Here is an 18,000-nt window from a genome sequence, read left to right on the forward strand (position 1 = left end):
AAAGTAGTTTCAAAGGTGATCGTAAAATAAACTTCCTGCACAATTTCATCAAACAAAGCTTTTAAACTCTGGTTTATTACAGATAGTTTAACATTAGAAAGTTAGAATTTCATCACGTAAACTTTATCCGCCTCATGTACAAATTATCGTTAACCTTTCGTATTCAACGTTAAAAATAAACTCGTTCATCGTTCAATCGCTAATTCTTCGAACGAATGAGAATTATTTTTAAAGCAATCACATTCAAAGAATTTAATCATTTTGCGATTATTTTAGCTATGCTATGATTTGACGATAGAAATTCAAAAAAAACATAAGCTATAATTGCACACCATTACAGTAAGTTGTAATTTCATGAGCAAGTGATACGAAAAAGATTTCGTTCAAAAGCGTGAATAGCGGATATATTTCGTGGAAAAAGCGAATTTAAATTTGCTTTCCCGGATGCACATGGTAACAAAATGATATTCACAAAAATAGTTCGATTTCATCAAAAACAAAAAAGCTTCATTTTCAACACGGCATGCATTGCATTTTTGTGATTCCACTTAGCGAGAAATCACATTTGATTGTGTTCGATTTCATGCAGTGGGATTCAAATAAAATCAGTCACCACAATGGATTCACTTCAGTACAAACACTCGACGAAGAGAAAGCTTATGCTGCAAGCAATTAGAGTCTGCGAACCCCTTCATATATGAACTAATCTATGCACATTTGCATGTCGAAATGTTGTCACTTTTGACACTTACAAAACCTCACATTGTCACTGCACCTCGCACTGAGTATTGAAAGGATGTTTCTCATCACGTACCACTCACCACTATTCGTCTGCCGTCGGTTCGCTCTACTTACTACCAGCTCAATAACAACTCAACATACTGCAAATGCGCTTCTTGATACGTTTGCATTTTATTTCGGCTTTGACGGATTATGCGATTAGGATTTTTCGTTGGTTTGCAACGATCGACACCCTGTCCCATGTTGCAGCCATTTTAAGCGACTCATCAGCGTTCCAGAACAGGCTCAAAACTATGCCGATCGGTACCCAACACGCGCCACCTCTAAACCAACGAATGTCCGATATTCGACGCCGAAAATGGTGCGCCTTCCCTGAGGCTTCTCGGGGGCTGGGGCAATTATGGGATTTTGCGATTCGTCCGTCCCCGAGGTACCGTGAGGAATATACATTGGCTAATTTGACCCAGCGTCCGGCCTGGGAATGGCCACCCGGGCTGAAGGACTGGCCACCAGCCCGATTGTCCCCATCGGGGTGGCTCCAGAGGCCGGGCTTGATTAAAATCGGCTCCCAATTACCGGAAGGAAGGCCGTGAAAGAAACTCCTGCGGGTTCTCGCTTCTTCGGCGCTCACGCACCGGTCCATCATAATAAATTCCATTATGTCATGGGGACCTCAGGACCCGTGTGTGTGTGTGGTCACACGAGCACTACTCTTTGTGAAGGGCGGATCGTCCTTCGGCAGGTGCACGCGGCGAAAAATCGCCCGGCTTAGCACCTTCATTAGCATCCCGGAATGGTGGACGATTTATTTGATAGATTTCTTCGCCAAACCGAATGGGTAGGTGAGTAGGGCGCTGTTCTAGATCCCCTCCTTCCTCCATCATCAAACCCCTCCCCCTACCACCCGGAAGCTAGGCAAGGATGCGCGCATCCCACACACATCGTATGAATATTAAATTTTTGGCATTCGGCAACCGGCGGCAGTGTAAATATATTTCCCTTCTGACTTCATTAAAAACCGATGGCATCTGCGTGCCGACGGGCTGCGGGGGTGGTACCGGGTGGGCTTCATCAACCCCACCCGGGGACATAAAAGGATCAGCCGGCGTTTTTCCGGCGACTGATGAGACCGACACCGCAAGCGACACGACGACATAATAGTTCTGGCCGTCCGTAGCCTCCCGCTCCGGTTTTTACTGCCTCCCGCTTCCGATGGGGTGGATGGGAACTGTAAAAGGGACTCGGGGAGGACGTAGAAAAGGACACTTTCGAAGTGTGAGAGTGGAAGGGTAGAGCTCCCTCGCGTTCTTGATGGCCTCCACCTCCGCAGTGGGCTAATAGTGTGGCGGGCTAGACTGTTGCGAGCTGTCGGGATGGATTTCTAGCAAGAGGCAGGAGGGTGTGAAGGGCGAGGAAGGGGAGGAGAAAGGGGGGGGGAGGAACGGGTGTGTTTGCTAAATTAATTTGTTTATTTCTCTCCATTATCGTTTCGGGACCGTATCGTCGTATCGCGGTTAGCCCAGTGCTGCCAACCATTGTTGGGGTCTGGTTCGGGGGTATAACAACGGGAAAAGGATGGAGGCGCGAGAGGGGGAGACGGAAGGGGTGGAGTGGTTGGTAAGGAAAGGGCGGTCAAGATCCAAAACTCTAAACACTCACCCCAGGGTTTGGCCGAATGCGAAACGGTTTGGGTTGGTCCCAATTTAATTCACTTCCGGCCCGTCGGGGTGGTGGAAAACCGATGGAAAATCAAAAGGATGCGCCACCCAGACCGAGGCTGAACCGTGGGCAACAGATTAGCACCTTTCATACGTGGGTTGGCCTCGGATGGCACCTGTAATCTCGGGTGGATTAGCGGTACACCTGGGAGAAGTCCGCTCGGATTTATGCCGGCGGGAGAAAATTAGTCCCACGGTTTTCCCGGGCCCAATAGTGCGATGGGGTGTTTTTTTTCGGTTTGATTTTTGTTGCACCAGCTGTGCTGTACAACAATCGACACGAGGTGGATGAGTTCTCATGTGGTTTGATGTGATTATGACGAGTTGGGTGGTGGGTGATTGCAAAAGGTCCAAAGCATAGGGTTTTTTCACGAGCTTCGTTACGATGGTTGATTAGATGGCTACTCGAGCCGTTTAGGGAGGCTACAGCAAATGTGCCATTACATGAGCCCATCGTTCATCCAACGGGACTGCAAGCAGTAAAAGGTTTTAAATTTCAATATGTTTAAAAAGTCGTTCAACATATTTGAATGTTTCTAAAATCGGTGCCAATGTAAAACGCGCATTCAGCGATTCAGATTGATAACTCTCATTACATAGCAAAGCAAATAGCTACAGAACGAACGATCCCAAATCTTTAATAGATATTAATTTACATATCTGATGTACTTTAAATCCATACGTCATAAATTTTAATCAATATTTTTTTTGCGAGTGTTAGCTATGTATTAAATGTTGAATGTAGTCAAACAGGTGATGTAACGTCCCAAAACCAATCAACCCACATAAAACCTATAGTCTCAGAGCTGATCTCCATCAATTCTGCCGACATTCACCAGCTCGTGTATAGGTTATGTAGCTGTACATGTATATGCACCCATTCAAGCAGCATTTTCATTTACATTTTCCCATTGTTCAAGCAAGTGTTAAAATCACCGCAGCCTTGTTGTACTTGGATTGGTTGGATCACTGCAGAAAGTCGGCTTGTTCAGGTGCATCGTAACCGTAACGCCTTTTAGAAGGATATATTCCACCAACAACTGGTGTAAATTAATGATCACCTTATTCCAAAAACCAACCCACAGTTTCGAGGCACCTCGCGACCTCGGGCAACCTATTCGAACCCTTTAATCCCGTCCCCAAAGCCATGCGGCTTCACAATGAATGATTAACAATCGCCAACCGGGAAAGATCCCGTGCATTATGCAACTAACGGTGCAGTCAGCGACTCGGTTCGATCGCTCAGAACTATGGAGACTTTGGAAAATTGGCTACATTAGGACGCTTTTTTGCAAGAAGCCACAAGAAAGGCTCGTCCTGATTTCACCGCGGAATGACAGCTGATGGAAGGGTGGGCACATTTGTCACAGGCGTTCTATGGAACCGTATGGAGGAGGAGATTGCTGGAATGAAGTTCAAAATGGCGGCCTTGTGAGTCGCTCTAAAATGCTCATTTCGCGACGCTGGTTAATTATTCAAACTGCTGTTCGGGCGCGCGCTCAAACTTGTAAGCTTCTTATGAGCCTGGGAGCCTGTGGGAGCATTTTATACGAACCACCCTGTGTGGAAACCGTGCGGCAGGTGGTAAAGGGCTGATGAAAGAAGTAAAAAAAAATAGCACAACCCACCCTGGTTAACATTCCCGCGCAAAGGCTCACATTCCCGACGTGCGGTGGTGGAAAATCGCTGGAAAATAGTGAAACAACTTAACAACAGCCATCTTTCGGCCCTTTTTCCTTCCCTACACCGTGGAAAAGGAGTCAAACTCCAGACGCATCACACCCTTGTCACCTGTATCGTGATAGCTTCGGATCGATCCTTTGGCAAGGGTTTCCACGTGCTGCCGACGGCACGGACGGAACTAGGGTCGGGAAAATCAATCCAAACCAACGGGGTGGGACGCAAAAGGGAGCTCCTTCGCCTCACCGCGACCCTTCCAGCTTAACACCGCCGGTTGTTTTGGGGGCTGCGGCTGTAAAACTATCACTGATTCGATTGATGGCGAGTAAATTTACGCCGACTGATTGCCCGCCCTTCGCGATGCCCTCACGCCCTTCACAGGGTGGCCAATCAACCCACCCACCTACACGCCCCCACACAGAGACCCCCACGCGTGGGAGGGGAATTATCAATTTTCTTCCATCGCCGTCATTACCTGCCACTAATCAGCATCAATTATGTATGCATCGTCCGTCGCCTGCGAGCCGTCGGAGGGCAGTATGCACGAGATTCGGATTGGTGGGCTCATTTGACAACAATAATCACACACGCGCGTATGTTTGGGGAAGAAAAAGAAAAGCCGCGCGGATGGGAGATAGCCACCATTTAGGTGTGGGCTGAGGAATCAATTTAGCGGTCGAGTCGTGGGCTTAGGTCGATTTACCGAGCAAAATGGATTCAGGATCTCGTTAGGACCGCTTTGGGCATTGTTTTCTATTTTCCCTTGGACTCGCTGCGTTTTGTTCCGAGACATTAATCAACTCGTTTTGGTGCCAAGGGAAAACCCCACATACCATGCTGCAATGAGCAAAGAGCCACCTACACTCACACGCAAAGGACGATCGTCACCCATCACGTGGAGCGCATACTTACGCGAAGATCAACCGCAATGGAGCTCCAAGCTGGCTGCAAACGATCGCTGATTGCTGAAAAGGCTCGGATTGATGGACGCAGCAAAATAGGGGTGACGAGTTTCCCACCGCACCGTGTGATACCAGCACCGGAAAAACGGTCGGAAAAATCGTCCGTCACGATCACACACGCACACCAGATTATCACTTTGCTCGCTTCACCGCTGCTTGAAATCACCGAGCGTCTGCTGGACTGCGGCGTGGACTAGCTCACAAACGACTAGCGAATGACACCGACGGTTAGGTTTGCAACGCCAAAAAAAACCGCCAAAAAGGGTTGCCTGATCCGTGTAGAACCCCCACCCACCAAAGGACAGGGCTTTTGGCACGCGACGCCCCAAAACCGGAACGCCCCGCGAACGAGATCGAATAACGCGGACTGCGAGCGAGCCTCCTCGCTGCCGTGAACCAGCGCGGCCAGACGTCGACGCCAGACTGACGTATCCGTGTGTTCCAGCGAGTCACAAAACCGGTCGGCAGATGGCAGCACACACGAGCTGAAATCCGAGCGCGTTCGGGTTTCCGTTCGGGTTTTGCGCGCTGCGAAAAAAGCACGTTGCCGCGTGTTTTGTGTCGGTGCTCGTCATCCGCTCGTCCTGACTGGCCGTACCGAGTCGACTGTTTACATACGTGCGGTAGGATAGCCTGGGACGTCCGCTGGCAGCCTGTTTGTGTCCTTTTTCCCACACAACCTGCCTTGACGTGTCACTTATTTGGCCGCACGCGCACGTACGACTCGATCGTGGCTCATGACGGAAGTGATCATCAAACGATACTCTCCTCCCTTTCTCCGTGTGTGTATGTGTGTGAGTGTGTGTGTATTTTTTCATCCACTCCACCCCACCCACACGCCCCTCTTTTTGGTGTTTAATGGACGATTAACTCTCGCCCGTGCGGCGTGTAAGCTCAAACCCAGCCAATCCTTTCGCTCCTTTTGCAACACCACAGCTCGCGTTCGCTGCATTTTCGCAATGCATTCCGGACCCGGCTACGGCCTGGGAATGCCAGCAGGTGCTAATCAGCGATTGAAAAACATTTTGCATTTTCACCCCCAACCAGGCGCCTCCATCTCGTGTCTCGTGTTTTCCCCTTGCACGTGGGTGTGTATGTGCCGAGCTCGGGAACGTGCAGCACTGGATAAACATGGGCCCCTCATTTAGCGGCGTTTGGAAAACGGACGGTTCGGTCTCGACCCTCACACCCCCACACACTTCTCTCACCCTTCTTGCACCACATGCTCTATTATGCTAACAACAAATCAGCGCTTGACTCACCTCCGCCCGGCCACGCGCGAGTGCCAGCGGGCGCGAAATTGCCGGAACACGCCGACCGAAATCGTTTATCGGTCAGCTTTTAATTGGGTTTGTAATAGATAATGTCTTCAACATTAGTTGCATTAGGTGGCGAGAGGTTGCCATCGGGAAATGCTAGTCTAGGGAATTCAGGAATGAAGGAAGGCTGATGGAATTGATGGATTTCATTTCAAGAATACGATAAAGGCAGAATAGATACATCACTAAGTGATCGTTACCGCGGACGGGTTTATTTGAAATTTGAACTAATTATTTTGTTCCTAAAACGAACCAAGTCAGTAAACATACATGGAAAACGTAATACTTTACGTTTTTTTTTCTAATATAAATACTTCTCTCTTTTTATTCGGCTTTCTTTCATCATTATTCTTTCAATTATAACGAAACTTTTCACTAGTTAAATTGACAAGACATCGCATTAAATGGCAAATGGCATTGAAATTGCAATTAAACCTGCATCAACCGAATATTTAGCGCCTTTCAACTCCCCTCGGGGCTCAGAAAATATCGTGTTCATAAATCTCTGCAGGGTCTTGGTACCGTTTTTTATCCGTCCCAAAACCCAGGAGCGTGTGATATTTTTTATTCCACACTCCCTAACGGCAATTGACCACTGACGAACGTCCCTCCAATTCGTCTATCCTGCAAAACTGCACATCATTGTGGTTGGCCGTGTTTATCTGTTCCAGCAATCCTTTCGCCGGAAAACACGCTAAGCAAACGGCTGGTATCCTGCAACGGTGGGACTATGCACGGTGCTCTTAAGAAACAGAAGCCCAAAAAAATCCCCAGCCTGACGAAACGCTGACCCTCCCCGGCTGACTGATTTACGTGCGTGACTGTGCAAATTTTGCTTTGATTTAATGGGTCATTAAAGTTTTAAACTCCGCTTTTTTGTGGCTTAGAGCCGTAAACAGGCGGCCCATTGCCGGTGGGGCTCTATACTAGCGGAAACCGCCAGCTTCTGGCAGGGCCAAATCGCATTATCACCTCATCATATTGAATCATGCGGCCTACCGGAAGGAGCGCCACCGGGCCGGAGAGTGAAATTAAAATTTATGCCCGCATAATGAGCTCGTCGCTCACGTCCGTCTAGGGTTGGAAGCGAATTTCACCAGGTTCGTCGCTTTTCGGGATACGAAAGGCTAAGGTGCCGTTCCCGCTGAGTAGCTTGGGCTACTTTTAATGGTCCTTAAACGACGACGAAAGCCATTAGCTTGGGATGAAACCCTGCGCTAGATGATGCGTGGCTATGCTTTATGGGTGAACTGGTACGAAACATTGAGCTACATGACGAGTTTGGTCTTTCCAATGGTCAGAAAACGATCTCTTTCCTTGTCCATCTTTATCTCCTACCTTATCGCTATTCTCATCTCCTTCTCTTGGAGCTCTTAGCCTCACCGAATGATCCTCGAAACGATCTGGATGTTGAAGAGATAGTGTCACATTTCCAATTCGTCCTAAAGTGGTTGCTACTGATTCCTAATCCTTTATCATTGCCGATAGCCAACTTTATATTTTATTCAGCAATCAAACTGATGTGAGCAGCAGAAGCACTTCTTTTTGAAGCACAAACGCAGCACATAAATGATTTCCACATCAATACGTTGCTGCTCTATTTAAAGCACATCAAAACAGGCAAAACCAGCATTCCACGCTTTGTGACAAATATTGCCACATCTTAACCATTCCGGGGGTGATTATGAAAACAACCGACCAGCACGTGTTTTTCTTAGGAAAAGAGCCTCCCAAGGGTATGAGTGAGAAAACAAAAAAAAACAAAATCCCTCCAGTACCGGGAGACGGATGGTAGAATAAGTCGCCCAAGAACACCCCACAATGGCCGTTGTCCAGCTCGTGCCTTTTTTTTTCTCCATCACATTTCTCGCTCGCCATCGCCATTTGCTCGTATTGTCCACCTTCGACGGACCAGGCCGGAGTCCGGAATGTGGCCAAGGAAAAAGGATTCACCGCAAGCTCAGGACGCATCGATGCCTGTCCGGTCCGTCGAGCACGATAACGGTGCCTGGGTCGAGTGTAATGGCAACCGGACCATCAGCACCGTACAGGATTCGAGCTTATTTTTCCCGTTTTGCTGCTCGGAGGAGATAGTTTCACCAGTGGAAGATGCGGGAGAAATTATTTTATATGAAAGATATAAAACACGGATCAAATTAAATACGATAATAATACGTACGGCACGGTGGGCTCGCGCATCCGCTTAACATTTAGCATCGATGATGCGCCCTCTGGTGGCCGGGGATAAGAACCATCGACGACCGGGAGGGTTGATTTCAAATGCACCACTTCGCGGTGTGGCTTCTTCGACGCACATTATCACACCGGAATGGCTGCTAATTTTCTCTCGCAGGTTAAGAGATGCGCTTTTCTGCTGCCTTTTTATTTTTTGCTTCACTGTCCTATTACGCCCCAGCCCAGCAGAGTCCAGTGTCGGTTATGATGCCAACCGAGGCAAACTCACCACTGCCACCAGCCTTGCTTGCTCGCACCGAGCATTCGCACTTATCTTCGCCACTCAAGCTCCTTCAGCGGTACTCCGTCCATCCCGAAAGGACGAAGCCGAGGCGGGCCGTATTTCATTTTTCCCGCAAGAAAGTTCTCCCGCACCTTCACCGGCGACGATTGTCGGGCTTGGGGAAAGAAAATTCGCAAACCGGGAAAACCGAAATGGGGGTGAGAGTGAGCCCAACCACACGCTGTGCCAGCGCTCGAGTGTTTACAAACTGATAGTGGATGGCACGTTATTATATGTTATTTTTCATTAAGAAAGAAAAAGTCAAGGCACGCCGTGTAGGTCGAGCCATCTGAAGAGCCGCCTTCTTCTCTTGGGCGCATTCCTTTTTCTTCTACTCACCCCATCAACGACAGGATATTTTTTTCTTCGTGACCATCCCCTCACAGTCATTTCCCTTCTTTTAAGCCCGAATTCGGGTTGTTTTCGCAAAAAAAAGAACGGCTTCAACCCCTGAGTCTCTGAGACCGAAATATACGAGCGAAGACATCTCTCGACCGTGCGATTGAAGCCGCTGGAAAGCCGAAACAAATTCGTCGAAAAATGTTGATTTCACCCTCGAGGTAGGGCAAAAGTGATGGAAAAGTGATGCAGGAAGAAAGCTGATGGTAAAGACGAGAACCACACCGATTTGGGCTGCTAATGGGAGCTAAAGCGGCCTCGAAATGAACGTCCTTCCCACCTAGCTGCACTGCCGGTGACCTTCATTCATGCGCATCGAGCACCGAACCGTTTGATGGGTTTGTGCGGGTACTCGGAATAAAATATGCATTGGCCGCTTTTTTAATATCAGTTTTGCATTTTGAATACAATTCAGTTTGCGTTTTTTTTTGCAGCCATTTTGCTCTCGTTTCTGAAACACCAGCCTGTAACGATTCTCCGAACGGAACGGAACCGCTACATATGGCATAAATGAAGGAATAAAAACACAAACAAATAAATACACGCACGGTGGGAAATCACACTACACATACATAGTATCGAGAGGCTGCTGCTGACCGGTGGTTGTAATCGAGGGGTTGTATTTTTAATGTGAACGCGCGCTATTTTCCCGCCCTCGCGACACGAATGAATGAGAGCGCAGGGAGCGAGGAAGGGGAAAGGTGCACTTTCCCAGAACAAATAAACCATCAAGGGAAGAGGGTGCAAGGGGGCAATGGAAAAGCTTTCTGAAATGAAGCGCAGTAATTATAGAATATTTTATTACTGTAATTAAATGATGGTTTCATTTATTTACATTGCGCGATGTATTTAAATTAATTTATTAAAATATTTCGCGTGGCACCCCTTCACCGCGTAGTGGATGTGGGTGTGCGGTAGGGGACGTTTTAGAGCGACGAATCGCGGTGAAATGGAGTCGCATTTTCCTCCCCCCGGCATTTTCCTCCCGAGCCGTGTGGGAAAACGAACCGTTTGGAGCGCTCTGCTCGCAGTAGGTCAGCTCGGCGTGCATAAATGTGTGTAATTCACTGTCATCCGCCCCCGTCGACTCGTGGCCCTTTATGCTTGGGTTTCTCTACCCCCTCCCCCTCCTTCTCCTCCTCCTCCACGCTTCCCTTCCACCTGAACCATCCTCCAGCGGTGCGGGCTGGAAAATTCGGATGGGTTCGAACCGAGCGCGCGAGTGATTTTTATGATTATTTTTCAACCCGCTATTAGTGCGATATGAATATATTCCTCTCTCCTCCCCCCTCCCCTTCCATCCACTTTTCCACACCCCTCCACCACCGGCATCTCTTTGTTACAACGAAAACTACTGAGCCCAGGGGTGTGGAGTCCGCGGCGTCCACTAATTGCAGCATTTGTTGGAGCTTTTTTGATCCCATTAGAGCTTAGTGGGTTGTCGCGCACTAGAGCTAGAGCCGTGTGGGAAAAAATAGAAGGAACTGCATGCTCTACTCCCGCGGATGGCTCCACTAATGGCATTGCCGTGATGCTATGGCCCTAAGGTGGTTGGGATTTTAGCACATCGGCTCGTACAAGGCTTGGATCGCGAAATTGGCTCTCAATAGACCGTTGGATGACATCCTGCGGGTTCCATTGAAGCAGATGTACGCAAAATATGAACCTCCATTCGCAACATTTGTGTACACCTTTCCAATAGGAACGTTATACGTGAATTTAGCTTTACATTGTGACTATTTTTAAACAGTTTCAAACGAACTACCAACCTAGGTGTACAAAAGATCGCGCGGATGACGCTTGTCATCACGAGTCCTTCGTTTGCCGTTGTTTTTTTTTTCATTCTCTCGGCACAATGATGAACGCACGCCCGTGTGCCCATCAGTCCATCTCTTCAACCACCCCCCCCCACCCCCCACCTTCCTGTGCCCTCCGCAACCTTCATCCTCCATTTACAACCCCCTCCCACCACGTGGCGAATCGGTTATTGATCGCGCTAATTGGAAGCGTGCAGTCGGTATTCTTTTTCGTCCCACTAATTGATATTATTGCCGCGAATGTGGCCGAGGCCACCCACAACCCCACCCAGCGGGCGGCACACGCACACCACCCGTGGAAAACGCAGAAGTAAAAGCAGGAAATGAGCGAAGTTTTCCGCGTCCGGAACCACCACCGAAGGGGCGACCGAAAGCAGCGACCGACCACCGCGGAGGCGTGAGGCCGTAATTTATGCGCTAACATGTGTTTCCGGTTTTTCCCGCCCACCCTAGGCGGAGGGCCAACCCGCGAGGGCAACGTTTTCCTCAAACCTTCACGAATGGCGGCAGGCAGGACACGGAATGAATCCTTCGACAAACGCTCCTTCTCATCACCCCCTTCCCAAGGGCGAGGCTCCATTACGATAAATCCGGATAATTGCTCGGACGCGGGACTCCCTTTTCTCGCCCTTTCACCCTTTCGCCCTTTCGCCCGCGGGGTCGCCACAAGAGAACGCAAGAAACCCTCGAGATTAGGAACTTTCGCTCGCCGACGCGTTCATTTAATTTTTTTTCCACCCCACCGGGCTCGAGCCTTTCGGTGAGGGTGGGGTCACGCTAAGGAAGCCCTTTCCCCAGCCCTTTCGACCTCAACGAACCACTCTCGGCTGATTAATGTGATACGCGTCCACCTTCACCGGTCTCCTCGGTCGCCGATGATAAGAGAAGCGCCTCGAAACAGTCAGCCGGGCTCTCGATCGGGAAAATTGATGAAAAATCGGCCACCCCAGGATGCCGGCTCGCGTGACCGGTGGTCATCTATAACGCTACTGATTGGTGAAATTGGTTCACCACCGTTCACCGAGGGTAGGGCGGCGTGCAACATTGGTATTTTGCAATCGTAAATCATCTTTCCCCAGCGCTTCCCGGTATATCGCTTTTCGCAGGCGATTTTTTGGCGGCGTTGCGATTTTCAGCGGAAACACATTTTTACACGAATCAGAGCTGCATGTTGCGTGATGCGGACAGGATTGGAGAGGAAGAATGGGGGGGGGGACGAGGGGTGCATAAATAAGTGGCCATCGTGGTCGGGTGTTAGGGCGCACGTAAGTGAAGAATGTTTTGTTATAAAGCGACGACGCCCCGGGCGAGTCTTGCGCCGCGAGCCTGCATTAAAACCCAGCGCAAGGGTGGGGAAAGGGTGAGAAAGGCCCAAACGGGACGTTGGGGTAAAAATGCAGATAATCGAGCACGTGGAACGCCGGCCGGTTCGCGTCCGGGGCGAGTTGTGCTTTTCCGGCGATGCCGTTTTTCCTTCCTGCCGCTCGAGCTGGATAAGGAGGGGTGCAAATGGGTGGGTAAATGGGGTGAAGAGGACTCCGGACGTCTTTTTGTATTCTCAAGCAATATGCTTACGAGAGAGAAAGAAAGCAAGCCAATTTTCGGACGAAGCATCTTTCAAATCGCCATCAAACTCAGTTGCGAGAGTAGCGTTCATTTCCATCGAACCACACTTCTAAAGGGCGGCTTATTCGAAAGAACGATCGGACGTGTCTGTGTCTGTGTGTATGTAAGTGTGTGAATGTGCGTTTTTTCCTTCATCAATTTCCCCGCACAAAACCGACGGCGGCGCAACCGAGGTTAAGCACAACAATTTGCCACCCCGACTGACCGGCAGTAATGGGGTGGGCCTGCAGGGGTGGCAGTGGGTGGCCGGGAAAATCTGAGGGTGGCTCATTTTCGTGGCCATTCATACGCGAGGCTCGGATGCATCGTACGGGGCTAAGCAAAATTTTGTGCCCACTTGCAGAAAATCGGCTCGTTCGGCAGCCACCCTGCGAGCGCTGGACGGGAGTTTTCCAGCGTAAAAGGGAGAGGAACGAGGACACGAGGAAGGTAAAAGGGGCAGGAAGAGGAGGGGTGAAGACGGGCAGGACTTGCACCGGATGGTGGACGGCCAAGATAAATTGCTTCAGAAACTTTTTGATAGTTCGATTATCTATAGCGCGCCGAACCGAAAACCGAACCGGGTCCTTGAATGCAGGATCTCGGAGGGTTCTTGGAGTTGGATATGTGGCGCTTCATACAGTGCTGCAGAATGTTGCATTTTTTTTTTGTTGCTCCCTTCCTCCTACGCCCTTCCTCCTCGAAATCCCTCTCCCAAGCCGGTGAAACTCGCGACCAAAAATGCCATCCAACAAAATGTTTGGTGATTTAGTGGTGCGCAACCCCATCATAGAGCCTTGCACCAACACTAACCCTACTTTTGGTGCCTTGTGGATGGTTTGGTTCCGATGCATCATACACAAACGCCAGCTCCTTGCCGGGACGAAAGCCAGCTGCTCTGAAGTGTGAAAAACCAAACGCCAAACAGCGATGGGTGCATCTTCAAACGCGCCCTGTAATTTGTCGTCTAAATGTGCGCAACCCGCGTTGCTCTGAGACCTTTCCGCGCTTAGTATGCGCCCTACCAACGACTCGTACGAACATTATCCCACGCGTGTTGAAGCCAGATTGACACTTGGGGGAGCCACAAATAAGAGAAACGCAAACGGAGAGTGAAAAATCGGGCTCCAGCCTCCTCCCAGTGCCGCTTTGTGCGCGAAAAACACATAATTAAAAGCTGCACAATGGTCGCGGTCCCTTTGCAGGGCTTGAGCTCCGTAATCTTTAGCCCATTCCAGCTCAGATCCCCACGGTGATCATTTTCTCAGCTTTGTGGCGCTGTTTGTTCAACGCTTTTGATGTTCCCCATGAGCTGCACTCGTCGCAAGGACACGTAAACTCGGGTGAAGGTGCGAGACCTGCTGGTTTTTGTTTTCTCTCTCTCTCTCTCTCTCTCTCTCTCTCTTCTCTCTTTTTATCCTCGTGCTAGAGCGCTTTCTCAGGCTTTGTTTTGGAGCTTCGTGCCGGTTTTGTCCGCTCGTTTTCCGGAAGTACCTGCACGCCAGCACGCCGCATTTCATCCTTGCGCCTGAATGTATGCACACCTGGTGCCACCCACTGCTGCTCATTTTCGTGCAAATGAAACCCCGGGCGGTGGATTTCTGCTATTCCGGCGCGTTGCTTTCGTTTCTCTTTCTCTCTCCCGCCTACCGTCTACCTCTCGCTCATCCTTGAGTCCTTTTCTATGCCTCGTTTTCTCGCTCAACCCCTTAAACCCTTTGCGGCTCGTCTCACTCACCGGAACGAACTGCAGGAGGTGATAAAATATGTTCCCGCGCGCCTCGCGCATTCAAGGTGGCTTCGGACAGTTCCTCGCCATTTTCCCGAACCACCCACAGTGAGCCCACCGGTACAACCGCAATGGCGGCTCCAATTAGGGTGGGCTTTTACAAATAAAAAACGGAAAAATGTGCGGACGATAATGGCGCGCCGGAAAAACGGCAGGCCCGCAAATGCACGGAGTCGCATGCAGGCTGGGACCTGAACGTAGCAAAACCGTTCGCATACGGGCATTTATGGGTCTCGGTGTCTTCCCGCTCATAGGGGGATTGGACGGCTAGAAAGGATGGAAGAAACCGCGCCAGGTGAGTTTTCGGCGGCTTTAGGGTTTTCCTTTCATCTTGCCCTGCTTCCCGGCGCACTCTCGATCTCTTTCGTTCTAGACGGCGTTTTTTTTCGTTTGTGGTTTGTAATTTTAATCCCTCCCCCCCCCCCTCCACCCTTTACCCACCCCTCGCTGCACCCTTTCGCGCAACGTTTCCGGTCGTGTCTGGCGTGCGAAGTAGGCCTGGGGTGTCTAATTATTTTCACGCTCGCTACGCCACCAAACCCTGGGCGTTAACGCCTCGGCGCTGATAATGAGTCATGCAATTTCATCTCCCATCCTTCTCCCACCCCATTCCCCCACCCCCACTCTTCTTGAGACGCTAGCGGGGGTGGCAGGGTGCTGTGAAAGTGTCCTTGCAGCAGCTCGAAAGGCACAACAAAAGACAACCGCTCAATAGCTACGAATGCGGGGAGATAAGGAAAAGAGTACGAAAGGAGGCAGCGACGTGAGTCAAGGATATACACACACACACACACATACGCGCGCAGAATGGTCAGCACGAAACGTAGGAGGAAAGTGCGGGTCAGGTGCGTCAGGACCTCGATTCACCAGCGGCACGTGGCATTTCCCGCTCAAAGGGGAAAAAAAGGAAGCTCACCTCACGTAGGGATAGCGGTTGATGTGGAAGGAGGAGAGTGACAAACACGAAGACGAGGGGATGGAGAGGAAAGGCATCGACCCGGCATTACAACCCACCCCCTCCCCCCAGCGGGGCGATGAAATGTTATTAAATTCCATTGGAAATTTATGAAGACAACGTGACATCGCCCGAATCGCGCGGTTGCAACGCCTGCTCCTCCACCTGGCAGATGTTGGTGGCAGGGTGGCAGGGTGCGTGCCGCGTGGCGCAGCTTTTGACAGCATAATTCGTGGCACCTTCATCCGGAGACGCACTTAAAAGCCAGCTCGTCGCCGAAATTAAGTGTGCGACCTGAGTACGGCGGAAAGGAGGGCTTTGCTCGCACGCTGAAGGTGTTGAATGGTCGTCGAGGTGGGTGGTAATGAGGAGGAGCGTGTGTAAGGAAAGGAATTAGCAGAAGGATAAGCTCGAGTCGATGAGTGCGGACTCGTGGGAATGTGCTACAGGACGAGCGAGGTGGTGAATTAAGGAGAAAAAAAAAATGCTGATATTTGTGTCGAGTCTCTGACTCTGCTCTAGCTTACCTCTACGAGTTACTGCTGCGTACTATTTTTCTACTTATTTTCGTGCCCTTTTTTTACACACCTCCCACCCCATCTAGCACAGCTCGTGAGCTAATGGAAGCCAGCAGAACGTCTGGGAGGAAACGCACGTCAAAAGTCACCCCTAGCAGGCGTACCCAGCGAAGGGTCGCGCTCGTTTGCCTCGCACCGAAAGCAAATTATTATTAAAGAATCCGGAAATGACGCGCACACTATTAGCAGGCGCTCCCCTCGCTTACGGGGGGAAGGGGAAGGAGTGCGAGGTGAGACGTGCCAGGAGATCGCATTACGAGTTGGGACGGAGCGCCGAGAAGCAGCGATTACTATAACTTGTGTTATTAAATGAGGATGGTTTTTAATTAAGCCTTTGATGAACGAGGAGACTGTGGGAGTGAGAGGGTTGAAGGAAGGAGTGGGGAGGGGGGGGGGGGAGGGTGCTGAAAGAACCGAAGGGCAAGCAAGGATGAGGCACACAATCATGCACACATACATGAGCGTAGCGTCGTGCGGGAAAAGAAGACACTTTGGGGACGTGAAGATCCAGAGATTTCCAGGAGTTCCTGAGACTTTGGGATGAAGTCTAAACCCGAAGTTCAGCAGGATGGCTGATAGCTGGATGGGAGAATCTCAGGAATTGGGATAAATCAGCCGTTGAGAGTGTCCGAGAAAAAAAACTCCTCGACATACCAGCAGGTCCTGCGACGCCACAACTTGTCCACTCACTCAACCGACTCCCCGAGGTACTGCAGTTTCACGCGATTATGACCTGATGACGAACGGGTTTCGATTGTCTCGCGCGTTCCGATGCCGGAATCCGTAAATCATCGCATCATCATCTTCATTAAATGAAATTTCTGCCCCCCCGAGCAAGGACCTCAAATATGTTCGCGCTTTACGAGGTCGCGCCTCGTAATTTCCTGACGTGACAGCCAGCTGGTGAGGAGGAGCAGTAGCAGCTACATCAATCTCGGCGCTCAATATCCGGCCGGCGGAAGCAGGCAATCAAAAACCATTTAAACGGTTCCACCTGCCACCCGGCCTGCTGTCTAGAGCGAGATGGAGGCGCGACAATTTATGCATAGCCATTCGTTCTTCTCTTTTTATTTTTGCTTCACGCTTTATTTCGCGAACACCTTCAGTGATAAAAGGTGATACCGGTTCTGCGAAGCCGCACCCGGCGCACGCGAGAGAACATAAACTTAGGTGGTCTTTTCTTTTTATTGGGAAATTCATTCTCTTCCTGCGGCACGCGAGTTGATGAGAAAGAAGGTGGTCTTCTAAGGACACTCAGATGCATGTATCTATGTTTAGGTGATTCTCGGAGTCTTTGGTATAACGCTTGTCTAGAATACACATTGGAAAACACATTTTGAACCAAGTATTAGTTTGCTTAAAAAGTGATTGAATAGTTCTTTTGAGTAACAGTCCTTTGTATCAAAATTTCTTAACAAGATCCTTCATCATCTTACATCTTTATTTGCCTTGTAATTGCTTCTTATATTTTACAAAATGATTGCTCGAACCGATATGATATGTGAGATAAGTTCATCCATTTCGGTATGATTACTAAAACCCATAAAATTTGAAATTCAACCCTCAGACCACTCTAGGAATTCCGCTCAAAAAAATGTAGAACTCCTATTCTTAAACTTACAGCACACACTGTGCATTCCTGTTACATCGCTCATTTACGCTCGCACCAAGCGGAAATGAAGCCCACCGTGTGGTGGAAGGGCAGCCAGGGGGCAGAAAGGCAGGTGGGCAGGCTGGCGACTGATAACGGGATCAATGATGAATCATGAGGTGAAAGTTTTCCTTGAAATTAAATTTTTCCACGATTCCCGGTTCACTCTCGCTTCGGTTTGTTTTTATTTTCCTCTCCCCCTAGTGTCCTTTCCCCAGCCATTTGCCTTTCATCCTCCCCAGGCACGACCCTTCTATTGGTGACGTTA

Source organism: Anopheles nili, chromosome X (assembly GCF_943737925.1).
Source record: "Anopheles nili chromosome X, idAnoNiliSN_F5_01, whole genome shotgun sequence".
NCBI lineage: Eukaryota > Metazoa > Arthropoda > Insecta > Diptera > Culicidae > Anopheles > Anopheles nili.